We start from the raw sequence: 20,630 nt of genomic DNA on the forward strand, positions 1-20,630 counted from the left end.
CCGCTCTCAGGGGACCTTGGACTGGGCCCTGACCCGTCCTCCTGCACGGAGCGCTCTGTGTCACGCTGTCACCCTGAGTCCTGGCCCAGGGACTGTCTGAGGAACCAGGGCTCAGCCCCTTTTCCTCCCCTTCTCTTCCCGGAATCCCTCTCCCTGAAATGCACGCCCTGCCTCCCACCCTGTATGTCTCCCCCGGACTCTCCTGGAAGAAGACACCCCCAGGGAACTTGATGCCAGATAGTGAGCTCGCCTTGGGAATAGAGGAAGGACAGGGATTTTCTCTTTAATCCTGGAGAAGCTGTGCCTGAAAACACCAGCTACAGATTCTCATAGAAACCAGTCTCCTTGTTGTTTATTAACTACAGTGGGGAACAGCCTTGGAAACCCCTGATCACCAGGAAGCTAATCTGTAAAACCGTGATCTGTACCGCTTGGTGTGGAAATGTGTGTAAACAGCACTGCAGCCAGACTCTCAAAGCTCCTAAGTCTCACTTTCCCAGAGGGTACACCTGTGACTCCGGATGTTTCTACTGTAAAATGATCTTCATTCCACAGCCCTGAGTTTGTCTGTTGAGTCCCCGCCTCCTCCATACAAAGAAGCGCGTGGAAGCAGTTTGTTACTGTGTATTTCAACCAGGACCGTGTCCAACCTCAGAGTTGCAAGTGTTCAATGCAGTTAAAATGTTCTTGCCTCGCCTATTTTTATGAGTAGTTCACATCTAAGCGGTGTGTATATTTTATCACAACATATTATTATTTTAAAACTGATTAGCATAAGGACCGATTAGTTTTTAGGCAGCTCCACAGAACACCCCACTGGGCCCTAGATAATTCATTAAAGATCTATAAAACTGCATATTTCAATGGAGAAATATGCTTTAGAACTTCAACTGCTTTAGAACTCTTCACCTCTGCCTCTTTCCCTCCCCCTGCTTCTCCACCCCTTCTCTGTCTCTCTCACCCCTCAGGCCCTCTTCCCCCCTTAGTCCCCTCCACTCTCTCACTCCTGATTGTGGCACTAGTGCCACCCCCTCACCTGCCAGCCAAGGACTGTTCTCCCCACAGGGATCGGCGATCCTGGTAATGTGAATCAGGGTGTGTTCTTTCTTCACTACTAAAATCACTCCAGTGGCTCCGAATCACTCTGGGAAGCTTCTAGAATGTCAGGCACGTGAGCAGAGGAGCTTTGGGCTGTTTAGGTCAAAGTTGTACCCCAAGCATATGAAGCCATTCCTGATAGATAGTGGGCATTAAATTATTTGTTGAATGAATGAATGATTGTATTAAAATTTATACCACATGAAATCATAAACTGAAAAATACAAAAAAAGTTAGGAAATATTTTATTACAAACTAGTGGGCATATCAGTTCATAAATTCATTCCAGTGGAAAAAATGCTCTGTACTTATTTGTTGCACAGTTGAGCCTGTGTGATAGTTTTGTATTGCTGCGTAACAAATTACCACAATGTAGTGGCTCAAAACAACACTCACTTATTTGCTCATAGTTTCTTAGTCAGAAATCCAGGCTTGGTGTGGATGGGATCTCTGGTCAAGGTGTCACAAAGGTGCGTCCTCATCCTCAGCTCAGGATCTTCCTCCAAGCTTACAGAGAGCTGTTAGCAGAATTCAGTTTTTTCCAGTTGTAGGACGGAGGTCCCTGTTTCCTTGACAACTGTCAGCGAGCGGGGTGCTGCCCCAACCCCTAGTGTCCACCAGCAGTCTTTGCCATATCGCCCTCTATTTTCAAAGCCTCCAATAGAAAAAAGAATCCCTCTCATTTGGAATCTTTGGGAAAGGGGAAACCCCAGTCAGTACTCACCTGATTAGGACATTCCCCGTGGATAGTCCCGGTGTCTTAAGGTCAGCTGATTTGAGACCTTAGTTACATTTGTAGAATCCCTTCCCAGCACCTATATTAATGTTTGAATAACTGGAGGAAGGTGAATATCCAGGATGGTTACTGGGAACCATCACAGAATCAGCCTAGGATGGCGTGCTCTTCCCTTTGTGTTTATTGGGGTCGCAGTTGGAATGAATTTCAAGTAAATAGATTCTTGTGAATGGTAATAAAATGCATTCTGTCTATTAGCCATGGAAAGTCTAAATGTTAAAACCAAATGACGTGTTTAATGTCTTATAATTAGTTTGGAGCAAATGAAAAAGCACAACGATTCATTCTCTCTTTGGACACTGCATGAGTCATGTATGGTAGCATAACAAATTACCCAAAACTTAGCAGCTCTAAACAACATATGTGTACTTTCTCCCAGTTTCCCAGGGTCAGGAATGCAGGAGAGGTTTCCCTGACACTTCTGACTCAGGCCTGTCTCAAGGTTGCAGTCAAGTTGTCAGCCAGGGCTGCCTCATCTGATGGCTTGACTGGGGCTGGAGGACTCGCATGAAACATGGCTCAGTCATAGGGCTGTCGGAAGGGGCCTCATTTCCTTCCTGGATGGTCCCAGGAAGCCTCTATCCTAGCTCTGTGACTATGTGGACTGGTCCATAAGGACTTTTCCTACCAAGGGACTACGTAGTTGGCTTCCCCTAGAGCAGTGATGACAGAGAGAGAGAGAGAGAGAGAGAGAACAACCAAGATGGAAGCTGCAATCAGTTTTATGTCCTAGATTCAGAGTCATACACGGTTACTTCAGCCTGATGAGAAGTGAGTCATTAAGTCCAGCCCACACTCAGAGAGGGAATTACTCCACCTCTGGAAGGGAGGAGTGTCAAAGAATTTACATACATATAAAAATAAAAATTTCAATTAAATATTGTTTCAGGATTGTATAAATCAAATGCTTTTATCTAATTATTTTCTTTAATGCCTAAAATCTCACTTTTGGAATGTAATGATTAAAAGTTTGAGCCAGAGAAAGGAGATACAACAACATTTGTAAGTTTTATTGTAGACGCCTTTAATAACAATGTTCCCTATAATAAGTTGCCACAAAGTTGAGAACATGTAGTAGCTGATCACACAGGTTAAAGACTGAGCACCACAACATTAATGCCTTTATAACAACCGTCTTCGCTTTTTCTTAGAATTTTCACATTTAGTTCATTAAGAATGTCAGAAATATTGGTTAAATGCCAATTTTCTCACTTAACCTCATCTTCAAAAGTATTTGCCTTAACGAAGTCACTTTTCAAAATGTTAGAAAAACGTGAATCTCATGCCTCAGTCTATACAGCTCGCTTGGCATCCTGACAACAATTTTGGTGTGATGCAGTGGGCAGGGATGGTTAACTCCAATCTAGGAACAAAGTGTTCCAAAAGTAGCTGTCCGGTTGGCATCCTAGAATAAATGTCCCATCTGTCACTGTGTTTTTGAATGAAATTTGATACAAGTGGTTTGGACACCAACGTGATGCTAAAAAACACTGTTGATAAGCTCCGCTGGAGTTTGTGTTAAAGCAGCTCTGTTGTATCTTCCATTCACACTAGATAGTGTGAATTCACACTCTCTAGTCTATCATTGGTTTCCCCTTTAGCGTTTTCCAGTTTAACTGACATTTATCAACAATGTGTGTTTCCACTTCTGTAAAAGTAGTCAATTCAGTTGTATGTGAGGTTAAATGTAACACATCAAATCCTTCACGGATAGAATTCCTTTGCCTGTCACAGTGAACATTGTATCCCAGAAAATCTATAGAGATGCCAGTGATCACATGACCTGTTTCTAGCCAGTGCTGTTTCCTGTGACACCCCAGCCAGCTCTCTGACATGGCTCATAACAATTGGCTGTGGCTTGTTCCAAGGTGGGTAGTTCTTTCTAAGGATCATGGCAATACACTTTGGAATTTCCTTATTAAAAAATTAACCAGGAATGGTTCACAAGTCACAGTTTGAAAAATCTCAGTTTAGGAAATATGATCAAGTAAAAACCTGGGCACACACCACTGGTGTCAGAAATGGAACCTGTGAAGAAGCCCCCGTGGCCGTGTCCCCTATCTGGATCCCCAGATGGAACCTCTATCTTGACTCCCTGGAGAGTCTCTAAAGATTTTACACTAAGTGTTTATATCCCCAAACCAAATATTACTTACTTTTGCCCATTTTTGAACTTGCTGTCCAGTGATCTCGTACAGCATGGACTCTTCTGAGACTCAGCATTACGTAGGGAGTTATCCCCATGTGTGAGGGTGTCCTTCACTCATTTTGCTGCTGTAGTGCTTGTGTCAATTTAAACTTTCACCAGGAATGTGTAAGGCTTCCTGTTGCTGATGTGTCTGTTCTGAAAATAAACCCAACTCAGCTTAAGGAGAGGAATTAAGAGCTGGAGGTCATTTCCTTGGTTGCAGAATCACCCAGGCATTTTCTTTTCAGACTATTAATTAATTCCTTTCCTTTCCTTTTATTCCATATTGTGTCATTATATTTTTAACATATATAGGCAGATAACGCTTCCTTTTAGCATAACCACGTAGTATTATTTTGTATGTTTGAGATATCTCATAATGAGAATAAAGGAAGGAGGGAAGGAAAGAAGTAAGAAAGGAGAAAATACACGAGAATAAAAGAGAGAATAGGCAGAGAAGAATTGAAAACAGCGAGTGCAGATAACATTTTCAAAGTGCAAGGAAATAAGGGTGGAGACTCATAGAAACTTAGGAGAGCTTTATTAGTTATCTGTTGCTGTGCAACAAACTACACCAAAATATAGTGGCTTAAAGCAATAAACATGTTACCTCAAAGAGGTAATACAAAGACAAGCGAAATGGAGCAGATGCTGGTGAGAGAAGCTGGGTGAAGAGAAGGATTTTACAAGATGGGATAATAGGTCGTTTGTATACCGATTAAAATGATTTTGTTACTTGGGGTCCCCCAAGAAGCAGACCCCAAGATAGCATTAAACTCAGCAGTATGTTATCAGGAGAAACGCCTGTCGGAGACTATGGAGAAGGAGCCAGAAAACGCTTGGTGAGACAGCGGATGGGTCACCAGTCTGATGGTCGGGGGAGAATGTTCATCAGCCGTATCTCAGGTCCCTGCCGGGCAATCTGAGTGAAGTGGAGCCAGGCCCTGGGAGAGTGCTCGAGCCAAACCGGCCATCAGAGGAGCCCCGGGAATGGCCTGCCTCAGTGTCCCTCCTGTGAGCAGTCATTGTCCGGGAACAGGCCCTGGGCAGCAGGGCCTCTGCACAAATGCTGCCATGGATTTCAGGGCACAGGAGTGGGGACCCTGGTGGCTTATCTGGGAGATGTGACCCAAACCTTCCTACTCAGGGGCCTTGGCCCTTGGAAGTCAAAGCCTTCTCAGACTCCTTTGCTGTACGTGTCCCTTCACAGTTACAGGGAACGAGAGGAAGCTACAAGGTGCCCAGGATATAACCCAGGTCCCCACATATTCCTCCTGCCCCCATTATGTGACAGCAGCCCCCCTCCCCCGAGGATCAGGGTCCATTACTCTTGGCTCAAGAAGAGGGGACTCGTCTTCTCACCTGCTTGTCCCTAGGCACGTGGTGTCCAACTTCCCTGGTGACAAACATAATGTAAGTTCAGTGGGACGTTTGTCGTGTCCCCTGGTAAGAGTGCCCCCCACTTTGGGAACCTGGACCTCCTGCCCTTGAGAGCCCAGACTTGTGCAGACAGGAAGTGCCACATCCCCCAGAGGGGACTCTAAGTGATGGAGACCAGGGCCATACCTGCTCCCACCCCCTGGTCCTGGACCCACGTTCTCTTTCTGTTGAGAACTCAGCACACAGAAGTCTCTGATTCAGCAAATACTCTGCGTCCTGGACCATGTCACCCTCTCCCTTCAGGGCGTGTCCTCAAAGCTGGCACTTCACTGGCACCTTCAGGAGGCCTGTCCAGTGCTCTGTGTGGCCAGCAGCCCCAGGCGGTGCAGATGGGACATGACCAGTGGACCCCACGTCACGCCCGGCCTGCACCTCCTTCATGTGAAGTGGGTCCCCGGTCAGATGCTGTGCCGAGAGCAGTTCCAAGACTGGGTCAGGGGTTTCGAAGCCCCCAGGTGGTGGTGCCGCTGATGTTCTGAGGACAGGACAGGAAAACTCACACATGGCATAGGTGTCTGTCCCTGTGGGGACGAACCTCTGACGCTCCAGGATGGAAGGCTCACTGTAGTCAGCTTGTCACTTGGTGGCTAGTTGGTCACCTACAGAAATAGGACCAAATAAGGGCCTGGTATGGGTCTAATGCTGACACTTGGACATTCCAAGGTGGCAGCAGCTGGGACAGCCTTGGTACGTGGGAGTCAAAGCTGCTGGGCCTGATGTAGCCCCACCTCTGCTATCGTGGTCACCGCATCCATGTGCCCGTCCACCTGGTCCTGGGCTGACCGGTGATGAAGGCTGGCTGAGGTCAGTTTGTCTGCCTGGCTGTTCGGGGCCTCTTCAGGGGGATGCTGTCTGGTGGATGTTAGCACGTGACTCAGGCTTAGCCACAGATGGACCATTTCCACCTCACGATGGACTGCTGGGCCTGTCCAATGTATGTCTTACTGGGTTACGCAGACCCCAAGTCCTAGGGACATTTGTAATCCCATGGCTGCTTGGTGTCCAAGGTCAGCATTCTGTCTTATCAGGCCCAGTAACACACCCAGAGTTCCTTCCCAAAGGGGTCCGTCTGTGCTGTGGATGGCATGGCCTTCCTCCAGAGCCCAGGGGCCGGCACTGTGCTCCTCCCACTGGGCCCGGTTCAGCCCCACGCTGCATCCCCTCCCACCACTGATACCTCGAACAGCACGGGGGCTGCTGGGTGGTGGGGATGCACCAGGGCCTGGAGCTGCCGAGTGTCCTTCCAGGTCCAGGTCCCACTCAAGGCTGGCGTCCTTCTGTGTCACGCAGAGTGTGGGCCCAGCAGTACACCAGGTGTGGAATGTGTGTGTGAGAACCCACAGGCCGACCAGGCAGCGTGCTTCCTTCTCTGCAGCGAGCGAGGCGGGATGCAGAGAGTCTTCCTGTAGAGGGGATATGGCTGCACGGCCCTCCCCGCTGGACTCTAGGCCTGGACTGAGGCGGCCACTCCCGGAGTCTCTGCAAGGTTCAGTCCCACCTCTGCAGGGCCCGTGTTACCGAGGCGCCTGTCCACCTCTTGCTCAGCGTCCCAGTCTGCAAGACGCTGTCAGTGATGGGAGCTACAGGTGACACTTGAGCAATGGGGGTTTGAACTGTGTGGGTCCCCTTGGAAGAGGATTGTTTTTGTTGACCTATTCAGTTCTATTCACCCACTCAATTCAAAACTGAGGTGTTCAAGGGCCAACTGGCTGTTGGGAATCCACGTGTGGGAAGGACTGACTTCAATTACAGGCAGATTTTTGACGGCACAGGTGGTCGGTGCCACTAACCCCGAGGCTGTTCACAGGTCACCTGTCACGTGTATGAGATGTGCAGGAGGCCCCGATCTCTTCAGACTGTATTACAGAGGGCTGGGAGGTCAAATGGCCCAGAGGCAAATATGAATAAATATTGTTCCTTCCGCGTGCTCATCATTTCACCTCCACCTTTCCGATGGGAATAAAAGGAACTCCCTCCCACAGTCCCACCCACGCGCCCTGTCCCTGCGGCCTTATCACTGGCGCCAGCGGTGGTACCGCATCCAGCGCGCAGCTGCCAGCAGGGCTGTACCTGCTCAGGTCTGAGGTAATCTCACGCCTTCTTTTGACCCCGTCAGGTTCCCGCAGGGACAGGTTGCTGGGTTAATGGAGATCATAGGCAACGCCAACACGGCCCTGCTTCAGTCAGGTCTCTACTGGTGGTGCTCACCCTACAGCGCCTGCAAAACCCTCCACAGCACCGCCCCTGCGACACAGCATCGTTTCTGGCCGGGATGGGGCAGTTTCAGAGTTTTCCGTCTGCCCTTTAGCACAATGAGAGACCCTGCTCCACAGACAGGGACCCCGTGGGAGGGTTCCTCCAACTGTCAAGTGCATCAGTGCTGGTCAGTACTTGGGAAACGGGGCAACAACCCCCGCGGATCATGGACCCAGTGGTCATGCTGAGAGCCAGGCTTGTCCAGGATCCACCTGTGACCTGGCACCTGTAAGCCCCACTGTCAGGGGGACGTGGTGATGCTGTGGGAATCCGGGTACCGATGGCAACACACACCCTGTGTGCAATACTGCTACCCTAACCCTATACTCCTAACCCTAACCCTAACCCTAACAGTCTGGTCGTTTCTGTGTCCCCAGTGTCCAGTCACCCAAGTAAATGGCTGAGGTGCCTTTGCAGGAGGATGAGGGGACTGTCCCCTCCTTACTCACCATGGTGTTCCAGGGTCCTTCCTCCTGGGGCTTTGGACTTCTTTTCCGTCAGTGGGCTCTGATTCTGAAAATTGGCTCAGGTCTGGGTACTGAGCAAGGGAGCATGACTCTATTGGGACAAAACCCCACAGTCTGCTGCTCCTCAGTCTTGCTTTTTTAATCTAGATGTTAAGCAGCTCACGTGTTGACCACCCATCCGCTACGGTCTGAATGTTTGCGTCCCCCCATAATTCACATGTTGGAATCCTCCCCCCAGGTGGTAATATTAGGAGGTAGGGCCTCTGGGAGGGTGGGGCCCTCCGGAATGGGCTTAGTGCTCCTATAAAAGAGACCGAGAGACCCCTGGCTCCCCCACCACGTGAGGACACTGCTAGGAGGCGCCTTCTGAGAAAGCCGCTCTCACCACACAGCGAAGCACTTTGACCTTGATCCTCCAGAACTGTGAGAAATAGGTTTCTGTTTATAAGTCACCCAGGTTATGGTACTTGTTACAGCAGCCGATAAGGACTGAGACACCCCTGTTCTGACCCAGAGACACGACTCCATCAGCCTTCGTCACCACTCCCGCAGGTCAGGCTCCCTCCCTGTTGCTGCTCTGGGGTTGTTATAGTGACTGTGGCCTCTGGCTGTTGCTGGGTAACCGTCACCATTTGGCCTCTGTCTCTTCAGGGCCATACCCTCCCCATGATACTAATGAGCTGACTCTGGGATCTCCTTTCACTGTCATCCAGCCTGCAGAGGACACAACATCCCCAAACTTAGTGACACAGGGCCTTCTCCAGCGTCTTCCTGATGGTTTTGGAGACAGGTGAGCCCTCTGGGTTCTCCTGTGGAACATGATCCGCTGCTGGGTCTCTGGCCTCACACAATGATACCCCCACTCCTTCAGCCTCTTTCTCCATCCTCTACCATCTACCAGTGCGACTAAGTCACATGCACCTGGTTGAGAGTTGGACATCATTGTTTCCAGGCTGTGAAGAGTCACCCAGCAGTAAGTCGGCTCTGTATCTTGGGTCCCTGATAAACCCATGTGCTGAGAAAGTGCGTCTAAGCCAGTGAATTCGTGTTTATCCAGCCTGATGTTCTGGCTACTTGATCAAAACCCTAAAATCCCACCCCAGAGGTGCTCCACGGGCTGCTACAGATACATGATGGCTAGTTCTTGCCGAGATCCCCTTTGCATCATAGTTGTGGCTTCTGCCGCATCCCCCAGCACAGAGGGAGAGCTAACTGGTACTAGAGAAGGGGAAGCCCCTCTGCATGCCCAGTGGGTCCAGAGGGCATCCCTCAGGATAACCCTGTCCGTTTGCAGGATCTTAGGTTCTCCCACCAGGGCCTGATTTTCACGTAACAAGGCTGCCTCGGCTGAGTGTCCAACCATCTCTACAGGGTTCTGCGACCCTCACAGTTCCGTCTTCACTGCCACCCGTCTCCACCTGCCGTCCTGTACATGAGACAAGTGCCTGTCTGTGAGCCGCTGCAGAGGCTCTCACACCAGCCTGTGATGGTGCTAACTCCTCAGATGCCCACGATCCTTCTCTAGGGCTGGGGTATCCACACAACGTGCCACCTCACCCACAATCAGCCACCTCCACTGTCTCTGTAGGCACCCTGACCCCGCCAAGTGTTTTTCAAGGGCTTCTGTCCTCACACTTGCCATAGCATTCCCCCAAACCGGGACATTTTCTCAGGTCACCAGGAGTGACGTGTAGCAGTTCAGCTGCCACCTGGTGTCCCACCTAGCGACCTAGACAGCCTCCTCTTGGTCTGCAGGCAGTGGGCGCGCTAGTCCCAAATGCCGTCTTTGCCTGTGTTCTTGGGCCACTCCTGACACCACTTGTGTTAGTGAGGGTCCCTGAGGAGCAGACACCAACACGGTATTAAATGCGCAGGATGTTATCAGAGGAAACAGCTGTGAGAGAAAATGGGGAGGGACATGGGCAAGGCTGGGAGAGCCATCGCATCTGAATCCAAGTGAAGGAGAGAGGAGAAACGTGGGCTGAGGCATCCTAGACCCAGGGCAGAGTAAGGACACTTCAGTGAGGTGTCAGGGGGCCCTGGAGCCTCAGTCAGCCTTCAGAGGAGTGAGGGTCCTGTCTTACTTTCCTGCTGTTCTCAGTCTCTGATGGGGAGGAGCCTGTGGGAAGCGCAGACTCAGAGCAAACATGGCAAGAGATCTGAGAGCGCAGCACCGAGGACATCAGTTGATTATCCTCCCTCTCGCTGAGGGCCTGGGACGGGCACTCTCGTGACTGCCACAGTGACTAGTTGGGGGGAGATGACAGATGAGAAAAAAGGGAGAATCGCTAGAGCAACACGTTAAGGAGACGAGAAGGGACACGGTCTAGAGCACCAGCAAGGGGACTGGCTCTGGCCAGCAGTAGGGACAGTGAATCTGTGATGACGGTCTGGAAGTGGACGGTGGTGGAAATCTGTAAAGGTGCCTTCTAATGTGCTCAGCGTTCTCGGTGAGCTAGGAAACAAGGCCATCAGCGGTAATAAGAATGGGAAGGGGGCTGGATGGTGAGCAGAGAGGGGTGTAAGGTCAGCCAGGATGGGAGGAGCCTGAGTGAACGTGCAAGGACAGGGTGATGGCTGGGAGCCGTGTGGGCTCCCCTGTGGTTTGGGTCATGACGCTGAGGTGACAGTGGTCAGCGTGGCTGTGAGTTGTTCTCAGCCTCCTGAAGCTGCACGGGGGCAGGTGCAGGGCAGACAGACGCCAAATTCACCAGCTGTGTTGTCTTTCCATGCAAGGGTGACAAAGCAAGTGAGAGACAAGGGAGGGATTGACATTATTTATCATGGAATTTAAAATGAGTGAGGAGGGAGGAGAGGACATCGAGGGATGAGGGACAGTAAATAGATGGCAGTAGGATCAATAAAGTGGGTCCCAGTGGGCTTAAGGAGTGTTGGAATTGATGTATCACGGAGTGGACACCAGGCCTGGGAAACAGGCACATTTGTGGGTTTTTAAATTTTTTTCATTAAATTTATTGGGGTGACATTGGTTGGTAAAATTATACAGGTTTCAAGATTACAATCCTATAATATATCATTTATATATTACACTGTGTTTTCACCACCCAGAATCAGTTCTCCTTTCATGACCATATATTTGGCCCCCTTTCCTCTCATCTCCCACCTCCCTCCTCCCTTACCCTCTGGTAACCACTAAACTGTTGTCTGTGTCTATGAGTTTTTTTTGGTTTACTTGTCTTGTTCATTTGTTGCTTTCAGTTTTATATGCCACATATGAGTGAAATCATATGGTTCTTGACTTTTTCTGTCTGACTCATTTTGTTTAGCATGATAATCTCAGGATCCATCCACATTGTCACAAATGGCAGTATTTCATCTTTTCTTATGGCTGAGTAGTATTCTATTGTATATATACCACAACTTCTTTATCCAATCATCTATCGGAGGACACTGGTTGTTTTCATGTCTCAGCCACAGTGAATAATGCTCAGTGAACATAGGGGTACATACATCTTTATGGATAAATGTTTTCAGATTTTTGGGGTAGATCTCTAGAAGAGGACTTCCTGGATCATATGTTAATTCTATTCGTAATTTTTTGAGGCACCTCCATACTATTTTCCATAGCGGCTGCACCAGTCTGCATTCCCACCAACAGTGTATGAGGGTTCCTTTTTCTCCACAGCCTCTCCAACACTTGTTACTATTTGTCTTGTTGATGAAAGCCATTCTGACTGGGGTGAGGTGATATCTCATTGTGGTTTTGATTTCCATTTCCATAATAGCTAGTGAAGTTGAGCATTTTTTCATATATCTGTTGGCCGTTTTTATGTCTTCTTGGGAGAAGTGTCAGTTCAGGTCCTCTGCCCATTTTTTAATTAGATTGTTTGTTTTTGTTACTATTGAGTTGTATTATATATTTTGGATATTAGCCGCTTATCAGCAGCTTTGTTTGCAAGTATTTTCTCCCATTCAACTGGTTGCCTCTTTGTTTTGTTGATGGTTTCTTTTACTGTACAGAAGCCTTTTAGTCTGATATAGTCCTATTCATTGATTTTTGCTTTTACTTCACTTGCCCTTGAGGTTAAATTCATAAATCCTCTCTGAACCCAAGTTTCATAAGTTTAGTACCTATGTTTTCTTCTATGCAGTTTATTGTTTCAGGTTTTGTATTGAGGTCTTTGATCCATTTTGAATTAATTTTGATACATGATGACAGATAGCAGTCTAGTTTCATTCTTTTGCATGTGGCTTTCCAATTTTCCCAGCATCATTTTATTGAAGAGGTATTCTTTTCTCCGTTGTATGTTTTTGGCTCCTTTGTAAAAAGTTATGTGCCCATATATATCCGTTTTTCTTTCTGGAGTCTCAATTCTATTCCATTGATCTGTGTCTCTGTTCTTCTGCCAATGCCATAAACAGGCACATTTGTGATGAATGGTTTGCTGGTGTTACATTACAACATCTGATAAAATCATCGTGTCAGTGTTTCCAGGGCTTAGGCCACCCTGCAAGGCGATGAGCAGGAAGATGGTGGCAGAAAGAGGGGAGCATGGAATCGAGACTGTGGAAGGGCTGGGCTGTAGGTAGTGACAAGGTCTAGGGGACGACAAGAGTGTGAGGCCCAGGGAGAGCAGAATGGAAGGCCATGGGAAGAGGAGCTCAGGGAAGTGAGAAGCCAGGGACTGGGAGCATCCCCTCTGCTGCGTGGGGTCCCCACGGCCATAAAAGTACCACAGACCTAGCGGCTTTAGACAGCACCCACTGATTACCTCACAGTGTGTGGGGCCAAGTCCGACATGCTCTCACTGGGCTAAGATCAAGGTGTTGGCAGGTCTCTGTTCCTTACTGGGGGCGCTGGGAGAATCTAGTGCCAAGCTCACAAATTTGGTGTCTGAATTGTTTCTTGCAGACGTAGGGCTGAGGTCCCCATTTCCTTGCTGGCTGCCAGCTGGAGCCACCCTGAGCTCCTAGAGGATCTGTTTGGTCCCGGAACAAGGCCCCTACAACACCCAGTCTTTCCCCCACTTGGAACCTCTCTGACTTCCCCTCGGCCACATATCTGCTATAGCATCTCTGACTCCATCGAGAAACTTCTCTGCTTTTAAAGGTTTGCGTGGTGTGATTGGGCCTACCCGCATAATCCAGGGAGTCTCCCTATTTTAAGGTCCTTACCCTGAATTACATCACCCAGGTCCCTTTGGCCACTGAGGCCATTCAGTTTCCAAGTATGAGGGCTGGACATCTCTGGGGACCACTCTTCAGCCTCCCACCTCTGCTTATGTGGAAATCAGCGAGGACCAAGGAGATAACTCTGCTGGTCAGGGTGACGGTGGGCCAGGAGCTAAAAGAGTCAACAATGGGGGAGTGACCTGTGGGTTCACAGGGAATAGTTACAGTGAGGGGAGTGGAGGCCGTAATCTGAGTACAGAAGGTTCACGTAAGAAAATGTTTAGGGAAGAGAGGAACATGGGGTACGAGGTACCTACGGAAGGGAGAGGTACACCACTGTGGGGGAGGGCTTTAAGGGAGCCGTGTCCTTGGGGAGGCCCAGGCTTCTGTCAGAGCTGCGAGGTGAAGGAACCTCCTGACAGAGTACTCTGGGGATTTGGCTCATCCTGGGCTGAGAGCTCAGGGGCTCAGTGGGAAGGTCTCAGGAGTTGGGGACGGGATGTGAGAGGAGAAGGAATAGGGGTCTGCAGAGCTGTGGAGATGAGTGTGCAGGACGTTGGGGGACCAGGTGTGACTGACACAAACAGGGAAAGGACATGAGATAAGTCCTGGTGGCATCAGGGTAGATGGTGGGGGTGAGTGTGTGAGAGATGCAGGGGGCAGGAGCAGGGCTTGGGTTCTCACGGGCTGTGTCGGTGCCGATGAGATGGTTTGCGGTGGTTGAATCTTAGTTCCAATGTGTGGAGCTTTTCTTCACCCCCTGAATATGAGGTGCAATCCCCGGGGCAGGAGGGGCATTAAAGGAAGTCCATGGGTTCACTGTGGGCCCTTGTGGGGAAGGACTGCACTCAGACAAGCTCTCAGGTCCACCTGACACCTGTTCAAGAGAGATTTCTGGGGGACTAGGTGTGACCCTGCACGGGGGCCCCTCTTCTGCCCTGCTGAGGGGACAGATGCCTAGGTGAGCTGTGGCCCTCGTCCCAATAGTCCCATGTGCATATCCACACCGTGGAAGATTATGCAGACATTTAAAAAGTGTTACTAAATAGAGATGATTTCTTTTTAAAAGCTGATAGAAATTTATTTTTTGGAGGATAATTAAGATAATTTTATATGATCTTGAAATTTGAATATATTTGAGAATTTTATTTATTTTCCCCATTGTTATAATATTATGGATAGAAAGAAATGTGCTTTTGTCAAAGAGATGAATGCTGAATGTTTAGGGATGGGGGTTATGACGCATGCAAGTGACTGTCAAGTTATTTGGCCAAAATATTATGGAAACATTATTTATTTATCTTTTTTCAAAGTGTATTTTAAAGTTATAGTTGACACAGAATATTCCATAAGTTCCAGGTGTACAACACAGTGGTTTGGCATTTACATACCTTACGAAGTGATGACCACGGTGAGTCTAGTACAGAGTTACGATATTATTGACTGTATTCCCGATGCTGTACTTCACATCCCCGTGACTCATTTTAAACTGGCAGTTTGTACATTAAGAAATCCCCCACAGCATTTTTGCCTACTCCTTGCCCCTCTCCTCTGGCAAACATCAGTTTTTTTCTCTGTATCTATGAGTCTGCTTCTGTTTTGTTTGTTTCTTTTGTTTGTAGAATTCCACATACAGACGTGAAATCATGCAGTATTTTTCTTTCTCTGTCTGACTTATGTACTCTCTAGGTCCACCCATGTTGTCGCAACAGTAAGATTTTATTCTTTTTTATGACTTAGTAATATTCCATTGTATATATGTATATGTATATGTATGAGTGTATATATATATGTATACCACATCTTTACCCACTCATTTATCAGTGGGTACATAGGTTGCTTCTGTATCTTGAATATTGTAAATAATGCCGCAATGAACATATATCTTTTTGAATTAATGTTTTTTGTTTCTCTGAATTAATACCCAGAAGTGGAATTTCTCATTTATATGGTAATTTTATTCTTAATTTATTTTAAGAAAATTCCATACTGTTTTCCATAGTGGCTACACCCATTTGCAGTTCCACTAACAGTGCACAAGTGCTCCCTTTCTCCACATCATCGGCAACACTTGTTATTGTTGTCTTTTTGATAAAGGCCAATCTGAAAGACATGACGTGATAGCTCATTGTGGTTTCTTTGCAATTCCCTGGTGATTAGTGATGTTGAGTATCTATTCATATGTCTGTTGGCCATCTCTATGTCTTCTTTGGAAAAATGTCAGGTTGTCTGTTCATTTTATTGCATTAGATTTTTTTGCTTTGTTTTTTGTTGTTCAGTTATATGAGTTCCTTATGTATTTTGAATATTAACCCCTTATTGGATATATTATTTCCAAATGTCTTCTCCTATTTGTCGCATCCCGTGCGACAAGAGTTGTGAGGGGGGCGGTGCAGTGTTAAGAAAAACAGCAGCCAAGAATAGAATGCAAGTGGGGCCAAGGGACTCCAGCCTCAAGGACTTAGCCCCAATGATGCCACCACATGGCTTTTATTAGTTAGGTGGGGAAGTAAAAGAAGTAAAGCTTGTCAATCTCAAGATCTGTGAATTCCATGCACTATAATAGGAAACTGATTCAAGCTAATCACCCTTGCCTGCAGGCAGCAGAACCGTAAGTCCCAGGATAAGTACTTCCCCAAGGGACAAAACCTTTATGCATATGAATAGATGGAGAGCACATCATTGAGTCACTTCTCCTGCAGGTTTGTGGGAAGGAATGCAGCCACAGAGGCAGAGGCTTTCCTTGGCAGGGGAAGGTGAGGGGCTGTGCCCACCTCTATCGACCCCACGAGTTCCCCAGATGGTCCCCACGCATCTGTGTCTGGCTTGGGTCGTCCCCCCCATGGGGAATCTTACCCATCATTGGCTGACCAGCTATCTTTTTGGGGCCAAACAGGGAGACATAGGTGTAAGCACAAAGGTGAAGCAAAGTCCCTGAAAGGATTCGTTTCACACACTCTCCTTTCTTTAGGGGCAGGTACAAGGAGACAGACAGGTAGGCTGCTGCGTGGCAACACCCATTCAATAGGTTGCCTTTTCACTTTGTTGATGGTTTTCTTTATGGTGCAAAAGATTTTTAGTCTGATGTAGTCCCATTTGTTTATTTTCACTTTATTGCCTTTGCCCTAAAAACATATCCAAAAAAATATTGCTAAGTGCGATGTCATTGAGTTTACTGCCTCTGTCTTCTAGTTTTAGTTTCAGCTCTTACATTCAAATCTTTAGTCCACTTTGAGTTTATTTTTGTACATGGTGTAAGAAAATGGGCCAGTTTCATTCTTTTTCACATGCCTGTTCAGTTTTTCCAACATTTATTGAAGAGACTGTGTTTTCCCCACTGTATATTCTTGCCATCTTTGTCATAGATTAATCGAACATTTAAATGTGGGTTAGTTTCTGGGCTCTCTATTCTGTTCCATTGATCTATGTGCCTATTTTGTGCCAGTATCATACTGTGTTAAGGTCTAGAATCGACCACCCCTCAATTGGACAGAGGACACGCGATAATGCAAGTCACACAGCGAGGTTTATTTCCAGCTAGCTGGGGTCCGAGTATCTGCCCGAAGCAGCGGGTTTCAACAAGGACCCCGAGCACTCAAAGCCAAGGGTTTATATAGCATTTTTAAAGCATCCAGTAATTTTCCATAGCTCAAAAAGTATACATATCATGGGCTTGTACCACATTCTGGGGGTTTGACAAGATAAGCTAGCTTGTACCCCACCCAGTCGGCAGTTAACAAGATAAGCTCTTTTCAAACAGGACATCTGGTCCACACCCTGTTAAGGTCGTCCAGAAAATGGCTTCCTTTCTTACGCTAACCTACTCTTACAACTGTTCTGATTACGATAGCTTTCTAGTATAGTTTGAAATCATGGACCGTAACACCTCCAACTTTGTTTTTCTCTCTTAATATCACTATGGCTATTTGGAGTCTTTTGTGGTTACGTATAAATTTTAGTATTATTTGTTCTAGTTCTATGAAAAATACCATTGGTATTTTGGTAGGGATTGCATTGAACCTGTAGGTTGCTTTAGGTAGGATTGACATTTTAATGATATTGATCTTTCCTGTCCCTGAGCACCGTTTATCATTTCATTTATTTGTGTTTTCTTTAATGACCAGTTTTGCTTTGCCTTTTCTGATCATTTTCAGAGTCTGCTTGTACCCTGGCACATACTTTCCACTTTTCATAACAAGTTGGAGCCTGGAGTTGATCAACTCTAGTGACTTTTTTGTCTTCTTTGCAGCCACCATCTTCCTGCCTTAGGTGTGGGACAGCCCCCAACCAAGAACAGCCGCCAAGATGGCAGGGGAGCAGGAAAGGCCTACATAGTAGTTTTTAAAATGGTCTAGCATACAAGCAAAGCCAACCAAGACAACCAGAACCACAATAGGAGGTAATAATTTTCAACTGAGGCAGAACAGCACAAACTTTAGAATTTGTGAATATTAGACAATGCAGTAAAACAAATGTGCTTTCCAGGTTCAAGTACAGACATATAATAATTTAAGTGGGGAACTGGAAATTCTAAAAGGTGACATAATAGACTTTAAAAGGAACCTGTATTAGTTTGCTAGGGCTGCTGTAACAAAGGACCAAAGGACAAGCTAGATGACTTGAAACAACAGAAATTTATTGGGTCACAGTTCTGGAGACTGGAGGCCTGAAATTAAGGTGTTGGAATGCCATGTTCCTTCAGAGATTCTAGCTAGAATCCATCCTTGCCTCCTCCTACCTTATGATGGCTGCTGGCAATTGTTGGTATTCCTTTGTTTGCAGCTTACCTCTGCCAATCCAATCTCTGCCTCCATCTTCACATGCTGTTTTCCCTGTTTTGCCACATAAACTTCCCTCTGTGTAAGTCTGTCTCTGTGTCCAAATTTCCTGGTTTTGTAAGGACACCACTCATATTGGGGTCACCACTCTAGTGACCCCATCTTAGCTGGTTGAATCTGCAAAGATCGAATTTCTAAATAAGGTCACACTCTAAGATACAGGAGGTTAAGGTTGCAACATACCGTTTGGGTGGAACACAACTCAGTAATGGAAAAGAAAATGCTGCATGACTGATCTAAGCATAATTACTACATAAATATATTGGGAAAATGAAGGAATGCAAAGAGTGAAAGAGAACAATGACTGTTAACTATTCCATTAGCCACTGTGCAATGCAGCAGACAATGTCTGCCCCTGAAAGCTCAAGCCTCAGCACTTATGGCCTGGTATGTAGAGCTATGGAAGTAAAGGCCAGCGGAATCAGCTAAAGAATATTGAAAGTGGTTGCCTCTAGGATGGTATAAATGGAGACGAGGCAGAGAGGAGTGTAACAGTAGACTGCATAATAAATCTTGTACAAATATTTGACCCTTTAATTTACAGGCAATTGTGACTTTGCTGAAAACAAAAACAAGAATTGAATGAGTATGAAAGTTTATGCTTAATGACAACTGGGTGCAATAAGTGACTCTTGGGAGCTGACTGAAATGCAGGAATGCTGGGATGACAACATGCACGCACAAATGAGTGACATCGATGCTGAAATGAAGGAACATGTCAGTATCCACACTCCTGAATAAATAGATGCATGCATGAGTTCCCGGCCCATTTCCCTGACTGTTTGCCCTGTGAACCCGGCAGGGAGGAAACAGGACCTGACTGGGGCCCTCGCCCTTCTCTTGCTACCCCGCAGGTCCTGCTGCAGGAAGGGCTCCCATCCTCCACCCCCAGGTGTGGGAGGTGCCCCCCAATGGTCTCTGCCCCAGTGCCTCACTGGTGGGGCTCAGGTTGTCCTGACCAAGGAGAGCACCGCCCGTCCGTGCCCCCAAGACCAGAAGTCAGGAAGGACTGAGCATAAGGTGGGGGACATCTCCCTCCCCAGCGGCCCCGCACACGTCAGCAGAGCTGAGGTAGGCGGTGCTGATGCTGCCTCACTGGGCCACACTCTGTGTTCATTTATTCTCGCAACTCAGCCCCCATCCAGCAGTCACATCACTAGCCGTCACGTCACCCCAGATGGAGACTGACTCCTGTGGTTCATACTCAGGAACCCGCAGCACCGCCCCGCCCCTGATGTCACACTTCAGCTCTGCTTCGTTCCGTGAGGGTTACACCTGTTCAGAGCACGTTTCCCCCCACAGGGCAGCCCCTGAGCACTGGCCCAAATGGCCCAATCCCTCTTCTCCCAGCCCTTTGTGCTTTGCTGTGAGTCACCAGGATGGGGTGGGGGTGGGTTACGGGGAGATTTCATAGTGCTGCGTCAGGTATTGAGATGTACCTCTCCTTCTCCCCAGAACATCACGATCTACCCCCTCCCAGACACAGGAAATAAAGCACAGACCAGACAGATTTATTTACAGAGCATTTAAACACATATAAAATTATACAGATACAATACACATAAAGTAATGCATATGACAGTGTGATGGGGGAGAAGGGGACCTCAGGGTGCCAGAAAGCTGGTATTAGACCCCTCAGGAGGAGCCATAACAAAGAAGCTTATAGATAAAGCTCATTGACAAAAATAAAACTACTACACATGTAATATAGTAGCTATAAAATAGCAAAAATAATGATAATAACTGATGTGGCGGAGCTGCAAGCACCTCATGTATATTAACACTTTAAATCTTGCAAGCACAACTGGACACAAATGCTGTTATTTACCCCGTTTCACAGATGAGGAAACTGAGGCACGAAGAGGTAAAGTGCTAGTGACACCAGATCGGGAGCTGCACTCAGGCCTCCTGGCTGCAGACTCTGCTCTCTCAGGTGATCAGTGGACCCAGGGCTGGCGATGGCACTGAGATCCCAGCTGCCTGCTGCCCTTATGGTCTGTTGGCACCATCTGCCATGGACCCAGGTCCTGTAGGCTAACGAGCTCCGGGGACAGAGAAACCAGTAAACGTTCATTTGGTGGCAGAGTACTGCTTACCGTATTATTCCCTCAGGGATTCTTCTTTAGTTGCTCCAAAATCAGCTCTGCCTTCCTCTCAGGGCAGATAACACCCCACATTTTCCCTCTCACCCCAATTTCCCAGTCCCTGCTGGTCTCCTCCCATGACTCCATGCCCATTGTCACCTGTCCCTACTTCCACCACCCATCATGCAAGGGGGTGGCTGCCATTCCCCTCACAGGTACCCAACGTCCAGCTCCTCTTAGAGGCTGGTCACCCCCACACCTGTCTGTGCAGAGGGCGATGGGAGGGAACCTATGTAATAGGCAGAATCCGTCCCCAATCCGCTGCCCAGA

General features: G+C 47.6%; 1 pseudogene across 1 annotated transcript in view; it reads right to left on the reverse strand.

Annotated features, from left to right (window-relative positions):
- Window positions 1–5,774: 5,774 nt before the first annotated feature.
- LOC308494701 overlaps window positions 5,775–20,630 on the reverse strand; it is a 43,519-nt pseudogene continuing 28,663 nt past the window's right edge. The window contains exons 3-5 of the transcript in view: window positions 7,559–7,658; window positions 6,654–6,799; window positions 5,775–5,997 (exon numbers count right to left, since the gene is read on the reverse strand). The product of the transcript in view is annotated as an uncharacterized misc_RNA (transcript). The remainder of the gene's footprint in view (window positions 5,998–6,653; window positions 6,800–7,558; window positions 7,659–20,630) is intronic.

Source organism: Rhinolophus hipposideros (assembly GCF_964194185.1).
Source record: "Rhinolophus hipposideros genome assembly, chromosome: 3".
NCBI classification, from domain to species: Eukaryota; Metazoa; Chordata; class Mammalia; order Chiroptera; family Rhinolophidae; genus Rhinolophus; species Rhinolophus hipposideros.